Source organism: Atractosteus spatula (assembly GCF_055471065.1).
Source record: "Atractosteus spatula isolate fAtrSpa1 chromosome 10 unlocalized genomic scaffold, fAtrSpa1.hap1 SUPER_10_unloc_5, whole genome shotgun sequence".
In the NCBI taxonomy this organism is placed as follows: Eukaryota; Metazoa; Chordata; class Actinopteri; order Semionotiformes; family Lepisosteidae; genus Atractosteus; species Atractosteus spatula.
The window spans coordinates 1,296,174-1,318,865 of NW_028296625.1; the positions used below are offsets into that span (position 1 = coordinate 1,296,174).

At 41.3% G+C, this 22,692-nt stretch overlaps 3 non-coding genes across 3 annotated transcripts; 1 reads left to right on the forward strand and 2 right to left on the reverse strand.

Annotated features, from left to right (window-relative positions):
• The first annotated feature begins 5,307 nt into the window (after positions 1 to 5,307).
• trnal-aag (transfer RNA leucine (anticodon AAG)) lies at positions 5,308 to 5,389 on the forward strand. Its single transcript has one exon. It is a non-coding gene; the product is annotated as a tRNA-Leu (tRNA).
• A 9,356-nt stretch (positions 5,390 to 14,745) lies between these two features.
• Positions 14,746 to 14,819, reverse strand: trnan-guu (transfer RNA asparagine (anticodon GUU)). Its single transcript has one exon. It is a non-coding gene; the product is annotated as a tRNA-Asn (tRNA).
• Positions 14,820 to 21,108: 6,289 nt separating this feature from the next.
• trnav-cac (transfer RNA valine (anticodon CAC)) lies at positions 21,109 to 21,181 on the reverse strand. The gene has a single exon. It is a non-coding gene; the product is annotated as a tRNA-Val (tRNA).
• Positions 21,182 to 22,692: the final 1,511 nt, after the last annotated feature.

Genomic DNA, 22,692 nt, shown 5'->3' on the forward strand with positions numbered 1-22,692 from the left:
ATATATATATATATCCCATGTTTTTACCTTATTCTGGAGCATGATATATATCCAAAATAACCCAGACTAGTTTATCTCAAGAGCTAGAGACTAGTAAACGTTACTGATTACGTAGTAAATGTTTGAAGAACGAGCGCCAGAAATAAGGCGATTTGATTGGTAAAAACCGCTGTCATTCTTTGTATTTTCAGCCATTCAGAGCCCTTAGGGGGTGAGACTTCCTCTAGAAGCTTCAGGCTGCATTTTTAGCTGTCAATCATTGACTCAGAAGGGATAATCAATCAGTTTTTTTATCAGTTTCTTATCAGTGCTCCTTTTTTTCACACCAGAAGGCAACTCTGAGGTTTTTTTTCATTGCATAACAGCAGATAAAGGCTCTCTAGCAGTGTCTTAAGGTTTTTATAGCAATTGCAATGGTTTTTATTCTTATTATTTTCTATATTTTATGATTTTTTATTATAGGCGTGAAATTTCATTCCAGGTCCAGTCTTCACAAAACATGATGTAGAATTTTTTCTAATTGATCAATTTGTCCCAATTTTTTATCCAAGCTAGTAGCCACCTAGAACAAGGTTTTCAAATCATTCCCAGGCCCTTGACATGCATATAGTTGAAAAATCTGACCTCTGAAGACCAAAAAAAAAATGTTCGCCAGCTGTTTTTTTTGTTTTTTTTCATATGTTTGTCTGATGAGTGGACACATTAAGCAATATAAGAAATTTGACTATTCACACTCAAAGCCAAGGGGGTTAGCTTCAATTTAAGACCTGAACCAGGCTCCTGCTATGTTCTGCTGCAGAGATATAACAAATGTTTAAGGGGGAGGAAATTCCAGGCGGACATTGGCTAAATATGTCACTGGTAGTAAAAGGTTAAGTATTCTTGCCATTTTTAGCATATTGTAAGTGGATTTTTTGCAAACGTTTTATTTTTTAAATCACATGAAACACAATCAACCCATTGTAACTTCACATTGATAATCCCTGAGCTTTATAACTGTGTATTATTTCTTTTTACCTTGTTTTAATATTTTTTTTTATTATTTTTGCATTTTACAGAGCTTTTTAATATATTGTGAGCATTTTAGTGTCATTTTAAAATAGGACTATCAATGCTCCTGACTTTTAAACCTGTATTTATTCTGACATTATTCTCTCCACCTGCAGATGAGGGAGGTATTTGATTTTAAATTTGTTGATTTGGGGGGAAAATATACATTCATTTCCTTGTATGTATCACCAGTGGGAAACTTGGCATTTTTGGATGAATTGCAATCTTTACTGCAAGGCCTTCAGACTGATATAGAAATGACTGGAGATTTAAATGACACATTTGATAAATCAGACAGGAACAGCATAACATCTAAAATGGCAGAACCCTCTAAAGTACTGAAAAATTTCCGGCACATTCATAATAAATACAATTTATTTAATTTAAAGCATAAAATTTGCTTTAAAAAGAAAACCACAATTTGTACGATATCATATTTCAATATCGACGTTCAGATGAAGAATTTGAGGATTTGAATATCAATGGAGAGTACATTGATTTTGGGACAATGTTTGCATCTGAATAATCCTCCCTCCTGGAAAGAAGGAAAAAAAAGTTTTGAGTGTCAGTCTTTGGGATCCCCCCCAAAAAACGTGCAAATTTGTTTCCGATGTATTTTGGATAAAGATATAACTCTCATAGAAGATACATTTTATCAGCTGAATGCAGTCGATACTTTCGACTTTTTATATGATGATAGGACCTACATTTAGGGCTCAGTACTGATAACACTGCTGCTATTGATGGAGTAGAAATAAGTGATGTACTGGCAGTTTTTTTTTCTGAGGCAAGAGGTCCTAGAACACCTCCTATAAAAATGTTAAGATTCAGATCAAGACATATTTTTCCACCTCACCTAATGCTATTGCACTAACGAGGCTGAAGTTGGCTTCTTATTCGCGAGCTGCTGCTTTGCGTTTTTCGTTCCATCTTAAATGCTGCTGCTATGATGTTATGTCGTCTTCCGCCTGTAGATGGCTCTCTACAGTCGTTTTTAAAAATACTTATCCGGATGTATTACTGTACATTTCTTCAGTAAAGGGGAATATGTAAGTAGAGACTGTCCAAATTGCATTTTTGTATGAAACACATTTCAGAAACACAACTCACAATAAAACAAACTGGCATGTTATACCACGAGTAAATAAGACAAAGGCAAAACGTAAATTCACTGGCATTTTCTGCATATTTTCCACGACCTTGCCTTCTGATCATAAAAAGTCTCAAACTCTTGCATTTTACAAGAAATTTTAATATAGCAGTTTTAAATGGGACATTTAGAACATGGCATATGAGACTATATGGTTAACTGAGGATGAGCAGAGGGTGATCGAACCTACCTCCTGGTTATAAAAATGTCTAAAAATTCTGACACAGATGTGTGAGAGACAATGGAAAAGACTATCAAAATCCTGAACTTCAGGACATTGTACTGTACCGTTTTTTAAATACGACCCTCTGAACATGGCATGAGAGAATACATTGTCAAATGGTAAATGCAATGTTTGCTATATTGCTAGGGCCCTCCCTTCTGATTTTAAAATCGTCTCATATTTCTGACATCAAGGTGTGAGACACAATATAACAGACTGTCAAAATCCTGAACTTCAGGACATTTTATGATACCATTTTAAAAATATGACCCTCTGAGCATGGCATGTGAGAAAATGGCATGTGAGAATGCATTGGGAAAAGGTGAATGCAATTTCTGCTGAATTGCTATGGCCCACCCTCCTGATTACAAACTTGTCTCACAATTCTGACACTGAGGTGTGAGATACAATGTGACAGACACCATTAAATCGTGAAGTACAAGAGATTATACTGTTACGTTTTTTTTTTTTAATATTGACCCTCTGGCATGTGAGGACTTGTAGTCAACAAAATAGCACACATTCTGCCAATTTGCTTTGTCCCTCCTTCCTCGTTACCAAAACATCTTAGTATACCGACACTAAGGTAAATGTCTCTAAATCCAGAAGTTAAGTTGTCAAAGTATATCGGAGCCAACCGATATTGATCAGGTTCTGCTGATGCCGAGCCAGCAGCCTTCACCATAAGGTCCAATTCCCCAAGCCTACTGACCTTATATGTCCATCCCTTCTCGTCAAAATTCGTATTTTCACAGGGTACCCTTCAGAAATTGCAGTATAGAATGAAAAAACTCCAATAGATCTCGGCCGCTGTTGGCGATTTTCCTTTAAAAACAAATGATTCTCCAGAAATTTTACGGAGTGTATCACTTACACCGAGACCGAGAAGTGTTAAGCTGTACATGAGTCTTTGTGGCTCGGTTGTTAACCAAAAGGGTGGTGGTTTGAGACCATCCAGGGATGCTATGAGCCTTTTAATGAACACACCCTCTTCACTTCATTTCTCCACGGCCAGTCTTGTACTGCAATCAAATACAGAGCTTAGTTTCTCATCTGCATGTTGCAGAGCCTTACGCAACTCGTACCAACAGCTGGGGTTTGATCCCTGCACGGGCTATTAGTTGAAAGACCATTGTAAATGACGTGTAACAGCTTTATCCAGCTGGCCTTTATGTTTCATACTAAATTGCTATCTTGAAACCAAAATAATTAGAAATATGGAACACAACCGTTGTTCCCCAAGAAGGAAAGCTGTTTTACACTGACGTCACTCCTTTTTATTTAATCCAGATTTTAAAGACAACTCCGCCCTCAAAGGAAATCAAAGGAAAATGTTGTATTAGCACGAGCTGCACAGGCTCTGAATCAGACCATTTCAATTAGTCTGATCAGTGCAGGACAAGTTAATGTAGAATTATTGCTTTGTCTGTCTCTTGTTTGTATATAAATGAATGTCTCTGAAAACTTAATGTTACTTTTTAATTTAGTTTTAGTTTTACGATGTAGGTCATGCGTTGACATATGCACAAACACACGAAATGTCTCATTCCTGATTCAGCTCATGCTCCATAGGAGAGAAGAGATCCCTCCTGTTTCTCGTACAACATATCAGAACAGAAGCCCATGTCACCCAGCTCTGATTCAAGATCGAGTTGCATCTTTAACATTTTGTTTTTGTTTCTGATCATAATTTTCTTTAGTTATGATCAATATTGAACTTTTTCTAAATAAAACAAAGATAATCAAACATGCAGGCAGATTTTTGAAAAGTATTAGGAGTTGACAGGGCGCTCCTTCGGAATAGTCGTCAGAACATGTGAGAAAAGGAAAGTTACGTAAACTCTCACACACAGCATTAAAGATTGGAATCTGATCATAAAAAAAACTAGCTGTCTCCCTGTCGGTAATCAAACCCCAGTTTCCCGAGTGACAGGCAGGGACACAAACAACATTACTAACTAGGAGCGCTTGCTAGCTATGAGGAGGCATTTACTCTTGCTTGCTAGGAGGCATTTACTCTTAAATATGTTACTGTTTTGGGTTTCGACTTTAATTTTCCCGATACCAGTTTTTTACAAAAGTAAAGGCACACGGCACATCACGTCCGAGACTAGTGACAACTACCTCAGAGATTGTTAGCTGGGTAGTTTCAGATCAGATCACTTTTTTTATCAAAGGTTCAAGCAAACCCGAATACTTTTGCAAGAGACATTTCAGAATCCCAGTCAAATCCAGTAGATTGCTGGATCCTTCGAATTCGACTGAACTATAGCACAGATCTGCAGTCCACCATTAGAATACTGTGGTTGTGTTGTATAAGCCATACTGCCCAAAATAGTTCTAAAACAGGAGATGCATCCTCGTTTAGAAATGTGGTATAAAGTGAAATGGTCTGGGAAGAGTCCTACGTTTGAACAGTTCAAAATAGACGTAAAGGGGTATTTACGGACTCTTTCGAAATGTAAGAACAAGCTGTGCGGACCTTATCTTTATTTACCTTGTGTAATCGTTTTTCATAAAGTGTAATTGTATTATAGCATGTGCCCCTGATGATGTTCTTGATACGTTATATGTGCTCTTGTTTGTATTGTATGTAGTTTTGTTGTTCAAATAAAACGTAAAGGACACAACTTTCCCGATGCGGCTGCTGTAAAAATAAAATGACATCAAGGGTGCTGTACGCAGAGGTCTGAAACCTGCTCCACAGAAGATCTTTATCCAGAGGTGTTAAAGAAGTCGAGATCTCGCCACGAGAGGGGAAGCATCTCAGAAAAAGCAAGTGCAGTCGGTTCCACGGTCATAACGCCACTAAGTCGGGCGACAAGAGCAAAACCCACCCGACCTCCTCCGAGCAAGTAATGAGACAAAGAGACAGCACATAGTGGGTAGCGTGGCTGAGTGGTCTAAAGCGCTGGATTAAGGCTCCAGTGTCTTCGGGGGCGTGGGTTCGAATCCCACCGCTGCCAGGTGCTTCTAATTTCAGACGAAAGGGAGGGAACTGCTTTTTGGCAGTCTCTCGAGAAACTAAGCAAAGTGTTTAAAGATACTTTCTCAGCTTGACATCAAGGCACAAAACAAAAACCTTCTTGCGTCCTCTCAACCCAAAAGCGCTTTGCCACTTTTTGCGTTATGCAGGGAACGACGTCTGCCCAGATCACTTTTGTGTCAATGCAAATCGTAGTGTGCCCTCCGTTTTAATGTTGGCTGTGTTGGCGTGCCGCTTCTGTCTGTGAAACTTGAATGTTCTGCTTCTTCACACCGAATCGTTGGCGGGGGTTGAGCTTGTTAAATCTTTGCGCATAGCGCTCCTTTGGAAGTACTTTGACCAAGTTCAAAAGTGATCGTGGGATTTACTTCATGCGTTCAAGAAGCATGCCTCGCACGACAGATTTAAATGGGGAATGGAGCCTGCTTCTTGCTGTTTTTCCTGTGGTTGCAGTTACAAAGTTGATCGTGCTTTCACATTCTGTTAACATTATTCACTGGCTGAGCTTTATCAGTTGGTTCGTAAAGGAATCTCTGCTTCGGTTCCAGAAAAGTCATCTGTAGTGTGTTTTTTTCCGTGCCCATGGCAGTCTTTTAAAGCTGGTAGTAATGGCGGCGAAGTTAATTTTTTATCCTCTTTAAAAGAATAAGGACGGGCTGGGGTGAGCTCCATTTACCACTCTTTCAGCTAACCGCCGAACTCGCGAACTGATTACACTGCAGAGCCACAGGCGCCTCACTTTTCTCCATTCTCTGGGTTAGGGTGAAAAAAAAACACTGCTGGTATTAGCTGGCCTGCTGGGAGTACCTCTTCTTCACTGATAAGCAAGATTTGTGTTTCATCTTTCGCAAGCTGTATAGATTTCTTTCAAAACAAATTGTTCCAGAAAGGAAACGAACACTTGCATTCACCTGAATTAAAAGGCATGGGATTTGCCCGTAAGAATAAATTCTGTACAGTAAGACAGGAAGAAAGGCACCGCTGGGAATCGGACCCAGGATCTCCTGTTTACTAGACAGGTCCTTTAGCCAACTAAGCCACGGTGCCCGCAAAGTGCTGTCCTTTGACAGCCACTTGGACACGTCTCAACTGCTCTGAGACATCTGCGTTCGGTGTGCACCGAGCCTGCTCGCCTTGCAAGTTGCCTCATTTACATGCGATAGCTCCACCACTAAGAGAAAGGATGAGAAATGGCTTTTATCTGGCACTTTTCATGTCAGAGGATCTCAATCTGCTTTCCGTGTACAAGAGGATGTCCAACTCATGTAGCTAAAGACGTAGACGACAGTGCTCCACTGAAATCTTGATCTCACAACCCTCGGCATGACTCCGCTGTGTTCTGCTTTAGACAAAGGGGGGAAAAGACTTCTTTCATCACACGTTTTGCACTGTTTACGGTGTTTGCAGTGCTCTTTCTTAAATGAAAACCAGGAATCGGCACCATATGAGGTGAGACTAGATAATATTGGAACAAGTAGCCTCGCCATTCCATGCGTGACGTGAGCAAAGTGTAATTCCTGTCTTTATAGTGTGCTTGTTAGAGACTTAGCTGGCACCCAGAGACTTTAAATCCGGGAGTCAGCAGCCCAAGACAAGAGAGCTTCCTTCGTCTATGTTTTTTGCGTGAAGGGGGGAAACCATGCGTGTGCTGCAAACGATCTTAGTATCGAAGTGCCGTCCCACATAACCGATCCGAACAATCTGCTTTACAGAGGAGCACTGCCGGAGCTTATCGTTGGCAAACTGAAGACCAGGCCGACCTCTTCTGTGACTCTTGAACACTGAATCTCAAGGTTGTGAATTCAAGCTCCACGCTGGTGGGAAATTCCATAGGTAATGATCACATTTTCTTGTATGCTAATCAAAAGAAATATTAAGAAACTTTTCCCGATACCAATTTTTTACAAAAGTAAAGGCACACGGCACATGTGTGCCACATCACGTCCGAGTTTAGTGACAACTACCTCAGAGATTGTAAGCTGGGTAGTTTCAGATCAGATCACCTTTTTTATCAAAGGTTCAAGCAAACCCGTGTAGCGGCAATGCTTGTTAATAAGACAGAATTAAGTGTTGCTGTGCTTTCCCAAATGAGGCCTCATCTCTCTGTTCATCTCTGTGGTGCAGCCACAGAGAAACTATTCATGCAGGCTGATTTAAAGATGTTTTCTTTTGATAAGGGACAGCTCCCAAAGGGGGATGCACTTAGCTAAGCCTGGCTATCATGATCAATGGTCAACCATTGGCGCCTATCTGTCTAGGGAGTGCCAGATGGACATCTGGACTGCATTCCTAAGTGTCAGGAGTAAGTGACTCATATCTCACCTTGATCAACCAATCAGGGACTGGTAGGGCCGAGTAACCCACGTGGGACTCTGATGCCCATGGAACTTTCAGCCAATGAACGAGCTGATGTTCCTCCAGGTAACAACAGGCAACACAGAGGGCCTGAGAGAATTCTGTTAACTTTTTCGGACAATTCAAAGGAGAATTCCAGGGCAGGACGGCCCAAGAGCAGAAGGCTCCCAAGGGAAGGACATTCTCGCAGCGCGCCTCCTGACCATCCTGAGACTCAGCCCGGACAACCACGGAACGGCCAGTGTGTCCGAGTGCCAGAACTTTCCTTTGTTCTAAGAGTCTTGAGTGGAGGTTGCCAGAGAGTAACCAGAGGATCCACCCGAAGTTAGCATCAGCAGTAAGCCTCGTGAACAGGTCAGAACTGTGGACAGCTGAATCACTATTCAGAACTAGCGCTTCATCAGGAACGAACTGATCTTCTTCCTGACTTTTGGGACCCACATTCATCTTTTCTCCTGTGCACAAACTCTTGCTAGTTTCAGCCAAAAGAGAGCATCAGCAGCACACCGTCGCAAGCCGCAACAGCACAGCTTAGCACCTAGCCAGAGAGTGCTTATTGGACAGCAACAAGCCTGCAACTGTTTCTTTGTGCCCACAGGAGATCTGAATCCCCAGAGATTGGATGAGTATTCAACTTCACTGCATTACTGCTCGAGAATTCAACTGTTATCCCAACCAGTTGATATCAATTTAATTCCTAAGAGTTATGTACTTGTTTCAAGTATCTAATGTAGAAGTTATGACGAAGTTCATTTACGAAACGGTCTAAATGAATGATATACTGAACGTATGTCCTCTTGATATATGTAACTCATCGTGACTGATTGAATATATATCTTTTGTATTCTGATAACCCTCTCGATAAGATCTGTTAGGTTTATATGCAGATTCTATGTATTAATAAATGTATCCTTGTGTATTAGTACCTGTGTGTGTGCGTTGTTTGAGTTATATCGCAAGGTTGGATTCTAAAGCCATTAAAAGAAGCATTTTGTGATTTATGGCTACAATTAATAATTGTCCCCGTAAATGCCCAAACCCCTACAGAACTGGTGCCTCATGAGAGCACACTACATATCCGATGATAGAAGCTGTTAATCAAGAGTTAGATAAAATGTTGGATGATGGAATTATTGAAGACGTGAATGAAGGTGCAGAATGGATCTCAAATATTCTGATAATACCTAAAAAAGACACCAAGGAAGTGAGACTGTTTGTGGATCTGCGAGAAGTGAATGAAGCAGTTATCAGAGAGAGACATCCAGTACCAAAAAAGCTTGAAAAGGGTTCTGGCAAGTTGAGTTGGCCCCAGAATCAAGACACCTGACTACCTTCATCACACACAGGGGTTGTTACCGTTTCAGAAAAGTTCCTTTTGGCTTGTCTATTGCACCAGACGCCTATCAGAAGGCTATGGACTCAATGTTGTGTGCAATGCCAGATGTTGTATGGTACAGTATATGGATGTTGTTGTAGTACATGCGGAAAATGAAGAACAACTAGAACAGAGGCTCAGGCAAGTATTCCAAAGATTCCAAGACAGAGGCTTAACTTTAAATAAAGATAAGTGTATCTTTGGCCTAAAAGAGATCGAGATACTGGGACCTTTGGTCACTGCAGAAGGAATAATATCAGACCGAAAAAGGTGACAGCTGTTTGCAGTGCACCGAGACCTGAGAATGTTGCACTTTTGCGCTTGTTCTTAGGCACTTGTAGATTTTTTATAAAATTCATTCCCAATTATACAGATATATCAGAACCCTTTAGAAAACTAACTAGGAAAGGACAGGCAATGCAAAGTACATAGCTCTCCAAATGTTAAATTGCCCTATTCTGTTTGTGTTTTCTATGTAGAAGTTACTTAGTCTGCTAGCAATGAGGTGATATTTAGAAGCGACTTAAGTAGAAATTTAACTAAAATTTGAGTTGTTACATATTTGAGTTGTTGTTAAAAAAAGAGAGTTGAATGTGTTGAATAGAAATGGAAGGTTTTACATAAATTTTGTTGTAATAGATAATTTTCTTGTGTGTTGATATATAATTCTTACAATCGTATGGTAAGGTTCTGGACTAAAATAACAAAAGAGGAGATGTATTATAGTGAGTAGACATTGCGAGACAACACAACGAGGGAGTATGAATATATGGCATAAGGTTGTGATTTGTGTAGTTAATAAACAGGTCAAAAGAATATAAGAATGGCTCTTTATTAATATACAATATATTCTGGATCCAAAAGAAACATTTAAAGCTGATAAAGTTTCCATTTATTTTGCTTGTAGTTATAACGTCCCTCGAAGAGAGATTTTATCAGTTACATGCAATGTATATTTTTGGCTTTTTGTATGGTACCAGAAATATTAAAAAAGATCTCATGAAGTATTGTCAGGACCTGCCTTTAGCGCTCTGTAGCGATAACGTTGCTGATATTCATGGACTAAGATGAACTGACAGCTTTATCTGCGCACCTTCTTTTTTTCAGCATGGAATAAACCTATTACTTGTTCCTTTGCAGCCTACGCACCTGAAAAACTAAAGCTCAGAGTCATGCTATGTCATGCTATAATTTAGAATGCAGTTCACTTTAAAATTAAAGGCAAAAAATAAAATCAGCATCACTCTACAAGAGTTAATAATACCTCTTCTACTACAGTGTCATCTACATTAAAACTTGTGTTAGCCCTCACCGGGCAATTTCCAATAATGACCAACATCATCAACTTCAAGTAAAATAAGATTCACACATGGAGTTTTATCTTGAAATGGAGGGCGGGAGAATTCATTTATACTCCCGTTGCATCTTGAGCTAAACTATTTTAAAAATATGATGCAGATTTGTTCAAGACATTTGTAATCGCCTTAAAGAGCGTTTTCATGAAGACATACGTCGGCTAGCTCTCCACTGTTAATTGACAGGACTTTTGAAGAAACTGTTCTCATACAACCAACATACAAATTACACATCTTAATAAACATGAATGGAAATCCGTGTTGTGAATAACATAAAACTGTCACTACACATGATTGAGTCCTTGAGTCTGGCACCTAAGACCACTCAGCCATCCTGACAAGCAGTGGAGGCTGCTGTTTTGAATGCGCCCGTTTCTTTGTCGAAGGATTATTAACTACTACTGATAGTTCTTTTCTTCTTATTACAGAGATTTCTACAGTGCAAGACAATTGACGATATAGATAAAGTAAAGTCTTGGCAAACTAAACAGGCATGGAAGCGGTTGGACCCCGCGATCTTCGGTTTACAAGACCGACACCTTAACGATTTATAATGACATTCACGAAAGATTTAAGGAAAGCACAACTGCCTGAACAGGGACTTGAACCCTGGACCCTCAGATTAAAAGTCTGATGCTCTATTGTCTGAGCTATCCAGGCTCCGGAAGGTAGTTAATACTGTCGGGATCCTCGCAAGTCACATGTCTCTTCTTGTGCCGAAGCGCAGTCGTACCTGACCCCTCTGGAATGACCACTGAAGGACTTTATCCAGAAGTGACGGCGCCACTCCCAGTAGAATGAGAGAGAAATACAGTACGACACGAGGAGTCAAGGGGCTCCCACAATTCATCTTTCCTCACATTACACATTTTTTCACTAACATTTTGACCTTTCACAATCAGATTTTTTCACATTTAATAAGATCTTTTAATCAACAACATTTAAGAAAGAAAACAAATGGAACATTTTTTGGAACAATAAATAAAAAACTTTCAATGCCTTGGTTGCATACGTGTGCACACCCTTTATAAAGGGGGTTGCAACTGTGCTGAAATTTAACCAGTCACATCCCAGATCATGTACAAAGGTTATTTGCCTTCACCAGACATCAGTTGTATTGATTCTGATTAGTCCTAATTTATATCAGCTGATCTCATATACAGTAACCAACCGATCTGGGAGAACAAACGTTCAAACTACACAGCGGAACATGAAAAGAAATCCAACTGCTGATTGTCAGCAAAGAATGTCGTTACAAATTATCCGCCAAGCTGTTTTATGTATCCGGCCACCTCTTTCCTTCCTACTCTGCAGTGAGCACAATTCTTTCAGTTTCTTCTCTTGTATATTCTTTTCTATTGTACTGTCCCTTTCCCCCATGTGGAGATGGATTCACAACCAAAACCCTGTTTTCACCCTGTGTTTCTGCAGTGTCAGTCTGTATGAGGGGTGGGTGTTCCACAGCTCCAGCGGTGCAATTGGCCAGCAAGCGGTGCTTATACAGCAGTACACAGCGGAGCTATGACGAGGTTGTGAGTTCGAACCTCACCTGGAGCAGAATGGCCTGTGTCTTTAGCTACTGAAAGCAACTGACAAGTTTAGGTGCTGGAGATGAGGTTTAAATTAATTTGAAAGAAACAAGTAAAGGTTTATTCTATATCACACCCAAAGAAGGCTCCACTGCTGAAACGTTGTTTCCTGCTCGTTTCAGCATGGAATAAGTAGTTGCAAGAAAATCAGCCGCCTGAATAGGGACCCTGAGATGAAAAGTTCGATATTCTACTGACTGGGCTATTCCCGTCTACTCAGTTTCTTTCTGAAACAGTGTTTTTCCAGAAATACTTACAATTTGTGAAATTTGTAATACAATCTTGCTTAAAAATTAGATGATTTTTTTCCCAAAAACTGTAAATGGAGAAAACCGACCCTTTTGAGTCTCTGTGGTACAATTGCTTAGTGCGGTCAGGTTGGGACTAAAATGATAGTAAGGTGCTGGTTCATGCACAACCTGGCATGCTTTTCTCACTGATCCAACATGAACATCATCTAGGGAAGAAGTGGCATGTAATGTTTAATACATTATTGACTTTATTGATAATTGGAGGGAATGCAAATGCTTTGCATGTATCGAATTACAGCACGTAACAACTGAGTACCTGAGTCGATATCACTGGGCAATTTCCAATAGTGACCAACATCATCAACTTCAAGTAAAATAAGATTCACACATGGAGTTTTATCTTGGAATGGCGGGCGCAAGAATTCATTTATGCTCCCGTTGTATCTTGAGCTAAACTATTTTAAAAATATGACGCAGATTTGTTCAAGACATTTGTAATCACCTTAAAGAGCGTTTTCATGAAGACATACGTTGGCTAGCCCTCCACTGTTAATTGACAGGACTTTTGAAGAAACTGTTCTCATACAAACATACAAATTACACATCTTAATAAACATGAATGGAAATCCGTGTTGTGAATAAAATAAAACTGTCACTACACATGATTGAGTCCTTGAGTCTGGCACCTAAGACCACTCAGCCATCCTAACCAGCAGTGGAGGCTGCTGTTTTGAATGCGCCCGTTTCTTTGTCGAAGGATTATTAACTACTACTGATAGTCCTTTTCTTCTTATTACAGAGATTTCTGCATTGCAAGACAATTGACGATATAGATAAAGTAAAGTCTTGGCAAACGATATAGGCACGGACGGGGTTGGACCCCGCGATCGTCGGTTTACGAGACCGACACCTTACCGATTTATAATGACATTCACAATAGATTTAAAGAAAGGACAACTGCCTGAACAGGGACTTGAACCCTGGACCCTCAGATTAAAAGTCTGATGCGCTACCAACTGAGCTATCCAAGCTTTGGAAGAAGGGTGACACTGTCAGGATCCTCGCAAGTCACATGTCTCTTATTGTGCCGAAGCGCAGTCGTACCTGACCCGTCTGGAATGACCACTGACGGACTTTATCCAGAAGTGACGGCACCTCACCCAGTAGTATGAGAGAGAAATACAGTACGACATGAGGAGTCAAGGGGCTCCCACAATTCATCTTTCCTCACATTACATATTTTTTCACTAACATTTTGACCTTTTCACAATCAGATTTTTTCACATTTAATAAGATCTTTTAATCAACAACATTTAAGAAAGAAAAGAAATGGAACATTTTTTGGAACAATAAACAACAAAAAACTTTCAATGCCTTGGTTGTATACGTGTGCACACCCTTTATAAAGTGGGTTGCAACTGTGCTGAAATTTAACCAGTCACATTCCATATCATGTAAAAAGGTTATTTGCCTTCGCATTTTTTAGAACAATAATTAAAAATAAACTTTCGATGTCTTGGTATCACACCCAAAGAAGGCTCCACTGCTTCCTTCTTGTTTCAGCATTGAATAAACCTTTACTTGTTCTTTTGCAGCCCATGCATGCTAACACAGCTACTTACTTAAATTACCATCACCTGTGGACCTCCAGCTGACCTGTACACAGATAGATAAGAGATTACTTGCTATGAATACAAACACTGTTACTGGAGGCGTGTTAGGGCTATTTTAGCTTAGATCATCAATTCATCTGACATTTCTTCTCCATCTATATCAACAGCGTAATCGCTACTGAGCGCTAAAGGCAGGTCCTGGCAATACAATCTTCTTTAGAAAACATTTTTCAAAGTATTTCCACTACCATACGTAAAGTAAAAGATACCGATTGCACGCAACTAATAAAATCTCTTTTCCAGGGACGTTGTAGCTAGATGCAAATTACAATCAAAAATGTATCAGCTTTAAAATTTTCTTTTGGATCCACAGGACGATCAGCACGAGACTCAAAATATGCCTGTGTTTGATTGTACAGCATAGATTGTACAGCATTTATGTTTATATTTATGTTAAAATGAAGGTAAATATATCAAAATATCAACATCCAACTTCACAGTGCTAACGTAACAATGCTTGTCAAAATCTCAAACAAATCCGCGTTGTATTTCTGAACTATTTTAGCAGAGGACGCAACAGGAGTATAAATGATATCTCCCGCCAGCCCTTCAAAGATACTTTTCCATGGGTGAATATGGTTCTCTGGGGAGTTGCGGCGTTGATCACTATTGGACTTCCCCGGTCTCAAGTGTTGTTGTTGGACACGGGCAAAAGACTCGCATTTTCGGCAAATATAAAGAGGTTTAAGGTTCCGGCTTTAGCGGAGGCAGTGTTTACATTGACAATAATAAGAAGATCGTCCCTGGGTGGGCTTGAACCACCAACCTTTCAGTTAACAACCGAATGCGCTCACCGATTGCGCCACAGAGACTGATGAGAGAGACACTTCTCCATTCGCACCTTTCCGGTCAAAAAATAAACATTGCTTGCATTTTCTTGCCAGTCGGCAATATTCCTTCTGCTCTGATAGCCAAGAATTAAATTTCATTTTTCACAAGCTGTATGAATTTCTTGAAAAACAAGTTGTTGCAGAAAGGAAATGCATTCATGCATTAAACTAAATCAAGCCCTATGCGGTTGTCCAAAATGGTACTTTCTGCACAAAAAGAAAGGCACAGCTGGGATGTGGAGCCAGGATCTCCAGTTAACGAGATAGATACTTAAAGCAACTAAGCTACAGTGCCGGCAGAATTCTCCTCTTTTACAGCCGCTTGGACACACCGCTCTGAGCCATCTGTGTTCAGTAAGCCCTGAGTCTGCTGGCTGAGCAAGCTGCCTCCTTTACACGCAACAGGAGCCCCGACTGTAAGAGAAACGAAGAGAAATGGCTTTTATTGGGCACTTTTCATGTCCAATGCGCTTGACATCTCCCAAGGGCGGCAGAGTTCATTTATGACACTTTTCCTTTCTTTCTTCTTTCTGTACTCTTTGATGAAACAAAACGAGAAATCATGGAAGGGAAAATGACTTTTTTCATGGAGAAAACATGCACCAGGAAATGTTGTGTTTAGAAGAAGTGAGTTAACATGAAAAGTGACCTAATTAACCGGAGCAAATGCTCACCTAGCAAGATCTGCTTTAATACAAGAGAGAAGTAGAGTGAAATACGTGATCATTTCACGCCGTTTTTTGTCAAGACAGAAAACCAGGCTGCTCCAGGTGAGGCTTAAACTTTCAACCTCGGCATGACTCCACTGATTATGTCATTTTACTGTACATGGCCTGAACAAGGAAGAAGATTGGAAGTCAAGACGTTATGGTGTTGTTGTAATACTTTCCTGCTCTTTTAATATTCAGGTTAAATCTTTTATTTTGGAGTACTTTCAATTGATATTAATCCTAGTCCCAATGAACGATTCTGGGCCATGGTGCATCTTAAATACTGTTCTTATAGGTTTCAGTTCCAAAAACAACTCAGTAGCAGGCTATGTGGAACAATTGAACACATTAGAACTGTTGTGAATGCAGTGGAAATAATTTAGTCACTAAATAACAAGCTTATGCACCACTCTGATTTGTTCTGATTTGCCTTGAAAATATTTTTTATGATGGCAAAATGATTTTTGAACTGAAAATCCACCACTCGCTTGAAAATTATTATATTTAACAAAAATTGCTTTCCAGACACCACAACTATTCACAATAATTTTATCAATACATGTCTTAATGAAAAGTGTATTTTTTTAATAATTAACTTTAATGTCCATCTTTATTAGTAGATGTATTACATGTACAGCCTTTAATATGCGATAGTGAATTTTCAGGTATCCTGAGGAGGGAAGAAAACTGAAATAAAGGAAATACATATTTAAAGGGGTGTGTTCTGTCATATCTGGGTGTTTGAATAGATTTGTTGTATAAGTTATTGTGATTTCACTCTATACTTGTGTTTTTCAGGAGAAAGTAGTTACATTGGGGATTTGAGGGTATAGAAAATACGTTGTGCTGTACGGGTAAATGTAAGGATATGTTGAAAAAAACGTATTGTCACCTTCGTGAACGTCATTATTAGATACCTGTTGATCGTTTAGTGACCTAGGCCTCCCTCTGGACTCTGCACTGAGTTGAAAGCTACGGGAGCTCCTCACTGCTTGTCCTGTATTGTTACCTGTGCTCTTGTCTACATTATCTACGTGCAGCACAGCACCAAGAACACCATAAACTTTGTGACGGAAAGTGCTTAAGAGCATGAAAAATATTGAACAATTCAAACATTCATAGAACAACTTGAAAAACTGAGGGACAAAAGACCATCTATTTCGCAGGTTCACAGTAGTTGCAAGAAAATCAGTCGCCTGACTAGGGACCTAGAGATAAAAAGTTCGATATTCTACTGACTGGGCTATCCCTGTCTACTCAGTTTCTCTCTGAAACAACGTTTTTCAAGAAATTTGCAAAATTTGAAATACAATACTTGCTTAAAAGTGCAGATTATTTTTTACCCAAAACTGCAAATGGAGAAAACCAACTCGTTGGAGTCTCTGTGGTACAATTGCTTAGTCCGGCCACGTTGGGACTAAAATAATAGTAAGGTGATGGTTCAACTGCATCCAGGTATGCCTTTCTCACTGTTCCAAGGTGAACATCATCTATGGAAAAAATGGCATAAAATGTTTAACAGATTATTGACCTTATCGATACCGACGTCTTACCACTTGGCCACCACGCCTGCAGTTCCGCTTACTTTCCCATCAAGGCTAGCACGTTTTTTTAAAATACAAAAAAGTTCAATCTTTGAGCACAAATTGCCATGGTAGGAGGAATAAAACAAATATGACTGTTCAAATTAATTCTATTGAAACTGATTTAATCGCGCAGAATCTACAACAACAAAACCATGATTCTTAACAAGGAGATACTGGGCAGCAGTGGGATTCCAACTCACGCCCTCGAAGAGACAGCGCTTTAATCCAGCTCCTTAGAGCACTCGGCCGGGTTACGCTTGATAGCAGCTTTTCAGCACTTGTAGTCTGTCTTTGTGGTGTTATGCTGCATGGAAGAGACTGCACCTCCTTTTTCCGAGATGCTTTCTCTCACTTGGTGAAATATTCACTTCTTTGGCCCTCTGAATATAGTTCTTCTGTTAAGCAAGCTTCAGACTCTGCGTAATCGTCTTTTATCTTTCCCTCTTCTAGCTGTACTGTGGTTATTTTATATGTTCATCACTTGTATTTTCTTTAGTGTTTCCTTTCACAAACCGAAAATGTTCAAGGTGATCTTCTCACCACACTCCACGTAGATAAATTAAAAGAAATCACAGTAGAGTAAAAGACACGCAGTGAGGAGCTCCCGCAGTGAGTACCCTTGAATTCGAAAAGAGGAAAGGCGCACTGCACATCTGCGGAACATCGCAAAGTAATTTTTTTTATTAAAGGTTCAAGGAAACCTGAATATGTTTACTAGAAGTATTTCAGAATCACAGTCAAATCGAGTACGATTGCTGCACTGATCTGCCGTGTGAAATTAGAATACTGTTTGTGCGTTGTATAAAATACGCTGTTCAAAGCTTTTCTAAAACTACAGAGATACGTTTCGGAATGCGTCTTCCTGTAAAAATAAAATCTCCAAAACCGTAGACGAAGGAGAGAGCCGATAGTCCAGGGGAAGCCAGAGATCCAAACTCCAAAAGAGGGGAGAAACCAAAGTCGGAACCTGAACAGTACGAAGAGGTAGAAGGCGTAGCGCAACTAAGTAGCTCGAAAGGTAAACCAATACTGACCGAGGAAGTAGGGAAAGACTAGTGCTTAAATATAAAAGGAGACGGAGGTGTGGTGGTGAAAGCGTACACTAACAGGTAGACTAATGAACTAAGACTCCGCCTTCTTCTGCCTCTTTCGTTGCTGGGAGGCAGGGATCGTAACACATGGTTATAGTGTTACTACTGCTATTACAGCTACTACTACTGCTGCCACTGATACAACTGCAACTAATAAAATTTTACAGCTACTCCTACTGCTACTACTAATGTTTCTAAAGCTACTAGTAGTACTGTTACTGCTCCTAATACTGCTGCCACTGACACAACTGCTACTACCACTACTACCATTACTACTACGACCATGACTTCAGATTCTAATACTAATTCTGATACTAATACTCCTGCTACTATTACTGCTGTCATTACTACTAATAGTGATAAAAACAGAGCACTCACAGCTCTGTAGACATTGGTCTGGACTCTAGAAAGTGATTCGATTTGCATGCAGCTCTGGACCTCAACACCTGTTGATGGGTCACTTCTATCAGACACAACATTGGAGCCCAAGCCCACCTACAAACACATTCACACACACTGAGAGATACAGTATACACCTACACACTCACACACATTCACACACACAGACACTACACATACTGACTAACACCATACACATTTATACACACAATCAGACACATACATGCACAAATACAAACTAGCACACATTCACAGACACACACATACTGTAGACACTACACTAAGAGATACACACGCACACACTGATACGCACATTTACAGAATCACACATAGACAGTACACATACTCACAGACACAAACTCACATACTGACGGACACCACATACACTCTTACCTACAGTTACACTATTACAAACACTAACAAAAATACCACTAATATTACAACAGTAACACTATCACTATGACTAACACTATCATTATTACTAACAATAACACAAAGTTACTACTACACTACTAATACTAATAATAACAGTAATAATATCACTAAAACTAACATGACTACTAGTGTAAATAGTCTAACTGTAAATCTATAATAAGCACTAATATTAACATGAATACTAGCATTAATATTAAAACTACCAGTTGTACTCTCACTAATATTAACATGAATACACTAGTATTAGTAGCTGTCCGTGACGTCACACCGCTCTTTGTGATGAAGGCGAGACACCTAGCCGGGCACAGTGACTTGGTGCGTGTCGCCGTGGTTACCAAACTTATGATTTGTAAACAAATGGAAAATGCATTTAAACTGTTACTTAAACAAATTTATCAACTTGGAATATAACTATCTAGCTCTAGGATTAAATTCCTAAATAATAATTTGAATAACCATTCTTTAATTTTGGATTGAACATTATTAACACTAAACGCACTATGGTACTGTAATTGATCGATACAGGCGGTATTGACCGTTTTCTAGATATTTAAAACAGGGTCAAGAACGGGAAAAGAATCAGTACTCACCAATCGGTGAAGTTAATCGTTAATTCTACGGTTCTTCAGCTGAATTAATAGGTTGTCGATAGATAAGTGATCAATAACTCTCCACCGCAGTCTCGCTCTCTGATCCCGGCGCTCTGGCTGGTGTCTCTGACGTCACAGTGCTCTTTCTGACATATATAACATCTCCAAAAAAAAACACACCGGGCTTTGAAGAGAGGCGATTCATAACAGCTGGAGGAGGTGTAATATTTGTGTGCGTCAGCAGTAAAACTGCATGTTGATTGATGGAGGGCTGAGTGGGGAATAACGGTTGCTCAGGGTCACAGGTCATAGTGAATTTAGGAGCTAACTGGTTCGGAGTTACAGGTTAAATAATAAAGAGTTTCTTCGAGTGTCACATCTTCGTCCTGGGTTCTTAATTTTTACACTATACGTGTACGAGAAACAAGACAGTGTGTGTGTGCCCTTGTGATTCTGGGAGACAGATCGAACCTGGGCTAAAAGAGAGATGGCTTAGCCCTCTTCCATTCGCTAGTTCAAAGTTGTACAACCCATTTGTATCTGCTTGGCAGCACAGTCGTCATGCACAAAGAACGCTTTGAAAAGCGTCAAAAGCAAGTCATTCCGAGTTGGTCGTTTGTGTTTTCGAAATGCTGAATTGCTGCGAAATGCTGAAATGATCTCACGGCTCCTCGGTTGTCATTTCTGCTCCGTAAAGGAATCACAGCACGCGTCGCCTTCCAGCACGCTGGGTCGGGACACGATGCCGGGGATCGGAAAGTGCGATGTCTTCCTCGTTAGTAGAGTGGCAAGTATCCCCGCCTGTCACGCGGGAGTCCAGGGTTCGATTCCCTGACGGGGAATAGAAAGCTTCTCTTTTACCTCCTTAGAGAAAGGACTGCCTTTCACTTCTCTGTTTTCTTTCACAGCGCCGTGCACCTTTTCATTGCTCTCGCTTTCAGAGCCTCCGCACGGCACACGACTCGACATCAGGAAGCACATTGAAGTGAAAGCAGGAAGCGCTGCGACATGCACTGTGCAGATCCCGCCACACTAAGAGGTGAGTGGGTCTGTTCGATGCACAAAGAACGCTTTGAAAGCATCAAAGGCAAGTCATTCCGAGTTGGTCGTTTGTGTTTTCTGTTCAGACGCGAAATGCTGAATTATCTCTCGGCTCCTCGGTTGTCATTTCTGCTCCGTAAAGGAATCACAGCACGCGTCGGCTTCCAGCACGGTGGGTCGGGACACGATGCCGGGGGTCGGAGAGAGCGATGTCTTCCTCGTTAGTATAGTGGTGATTATCCCCACCTGTCACGCGGGCGACTGGGGTACATCAGGACGCGCATTGAAGTGAAAGCAGGATGCGCTGCGACATGCACTGTGCAGATCCCGCCACACTAAGAGGTGAGTGGGTCTGTTCGATCACAGCGCTAGGCGAATCCCCAATCCCCTTTTGTGCGTGCCGACAAAAGAAGCCGGTCTGTTTCCGCCCGGTTTCGAACCGGGGACCTTTCGCGTGTGAGGCGAACGTGATAACCACTACACTACGGAAACGGTGGCAATCCCTGCCCAGCGGCCCAGCGCTGAGCTTCGCCAATGCGATTCAGCTGCTTCCAGTGCCTTTATTGGAGTGCGCTGATGGACCGTGCTCTCTCTCCAGAGACCAGCACGCCTGTCATGGACGGAGAAGGAAAGGCGGCGCCACATTCTACAGCCCTCTCCACGCAATCGACGAAATCGGGCTACTGAAGTGGAGAAAATCGCCTCTCCAGAAAGTGCAAATATCATCTTGGAGAGTATAAATCCTATTGCCGAAGGTCAGCCCTGTCTACCAGAGTAACCCTCCCACCTCCTGCAGGGATGATCAGCTCGTCTCACACGCGAGAAGTCTTCGGTTGGAAACAAGCGCCCCCTCTTCTCACGCGTTTTGCACGTTCGAGTGGTTTTAATGCGGCTCCTTCGTACACGGTGCTGATCTTTTGGAAAGCAGGAGGCAAAACTGACAGGTTTCCATACCTGGAGTCGAATCCGTGCCGCCGGGGTGAAAACCAGGAATTCTAACCGCTAGACCATATGGGAACACACAACCCCGCTCTTCCGGGCATCATGCAAGCAAACTACATAAATATGAGAAAACGCGCAAGAGAGTTGTCACTCAGAGTGTCGAAGGGTCGATGTATACTGGGGCTCAGTTGACATGCAACGTCAGGACTTTTCCGAATTAGGTCACACGAAGAGAGCACAGCCTTTTCCGCCCTGCCACGGGGGTATCGGTAACTCGCCGTGATTGTATAGTGGTCAGTACTTTGCGTTGTGGCCGCAACAACCCCGTTCGAATCCGGGTCACAGCAGAATAGGGGCGTCTGCTTTTACTACTTGCGCGAATGAAGGCAAAAAAAAAGCCAATCGATGTGAACGAACGGCGCTTTACAGAGGAGTAAAGCGCCTGACTGGATCGTTGATGAACGACAGAGGCCACTCCGACCTCTTCTCGGTTTTCTTCAATGACTTACTAAGGATCTTCTTCACATTCGCGCATGCAGGGGAAGCCAGTTACACCAAAGCAAACGCAGGAAAGTGCATTTCAAGCAGAGACCAGGAGGGACTTGTTTACACCGAGAGTGGTCGGAGAATGGAACAATGCGCCCAGCCCTGTTGCTGGAGCCGATTCTTGATGAGATCTTGGGCTCACTGGATGCTAATCTTTCTGTTGTTCTTGCAGGTCCTGCGCTGCTTTTGAGCCGACAGAGCTCGTCCTGGTCTGTCGGCACAGCCCAATTGCAAATGATCGGCTCCGCGTACAGAAGGAATGTGCGTTAGGTACAAGAGTGCATGAAGGCACCGGAAATACATTGGGAACAAATGACCGGTCGCTCAAGACCTCTGTGAAGTACAGGAGCGTGCAACAAGAGGCTGTTTCCGCCCGGTCTCGAACCGGGGACCTTTCGTGTGTTAGGCGAACGTGATAGCCGGTACACTACGGAAACCTGCAGGGACCGCTGCTGGTGTCTCGCTTGCGTTTCGGGCTGAGAAAGGGAAGCGTCACTTTAGGCAGGGGGCGCTGG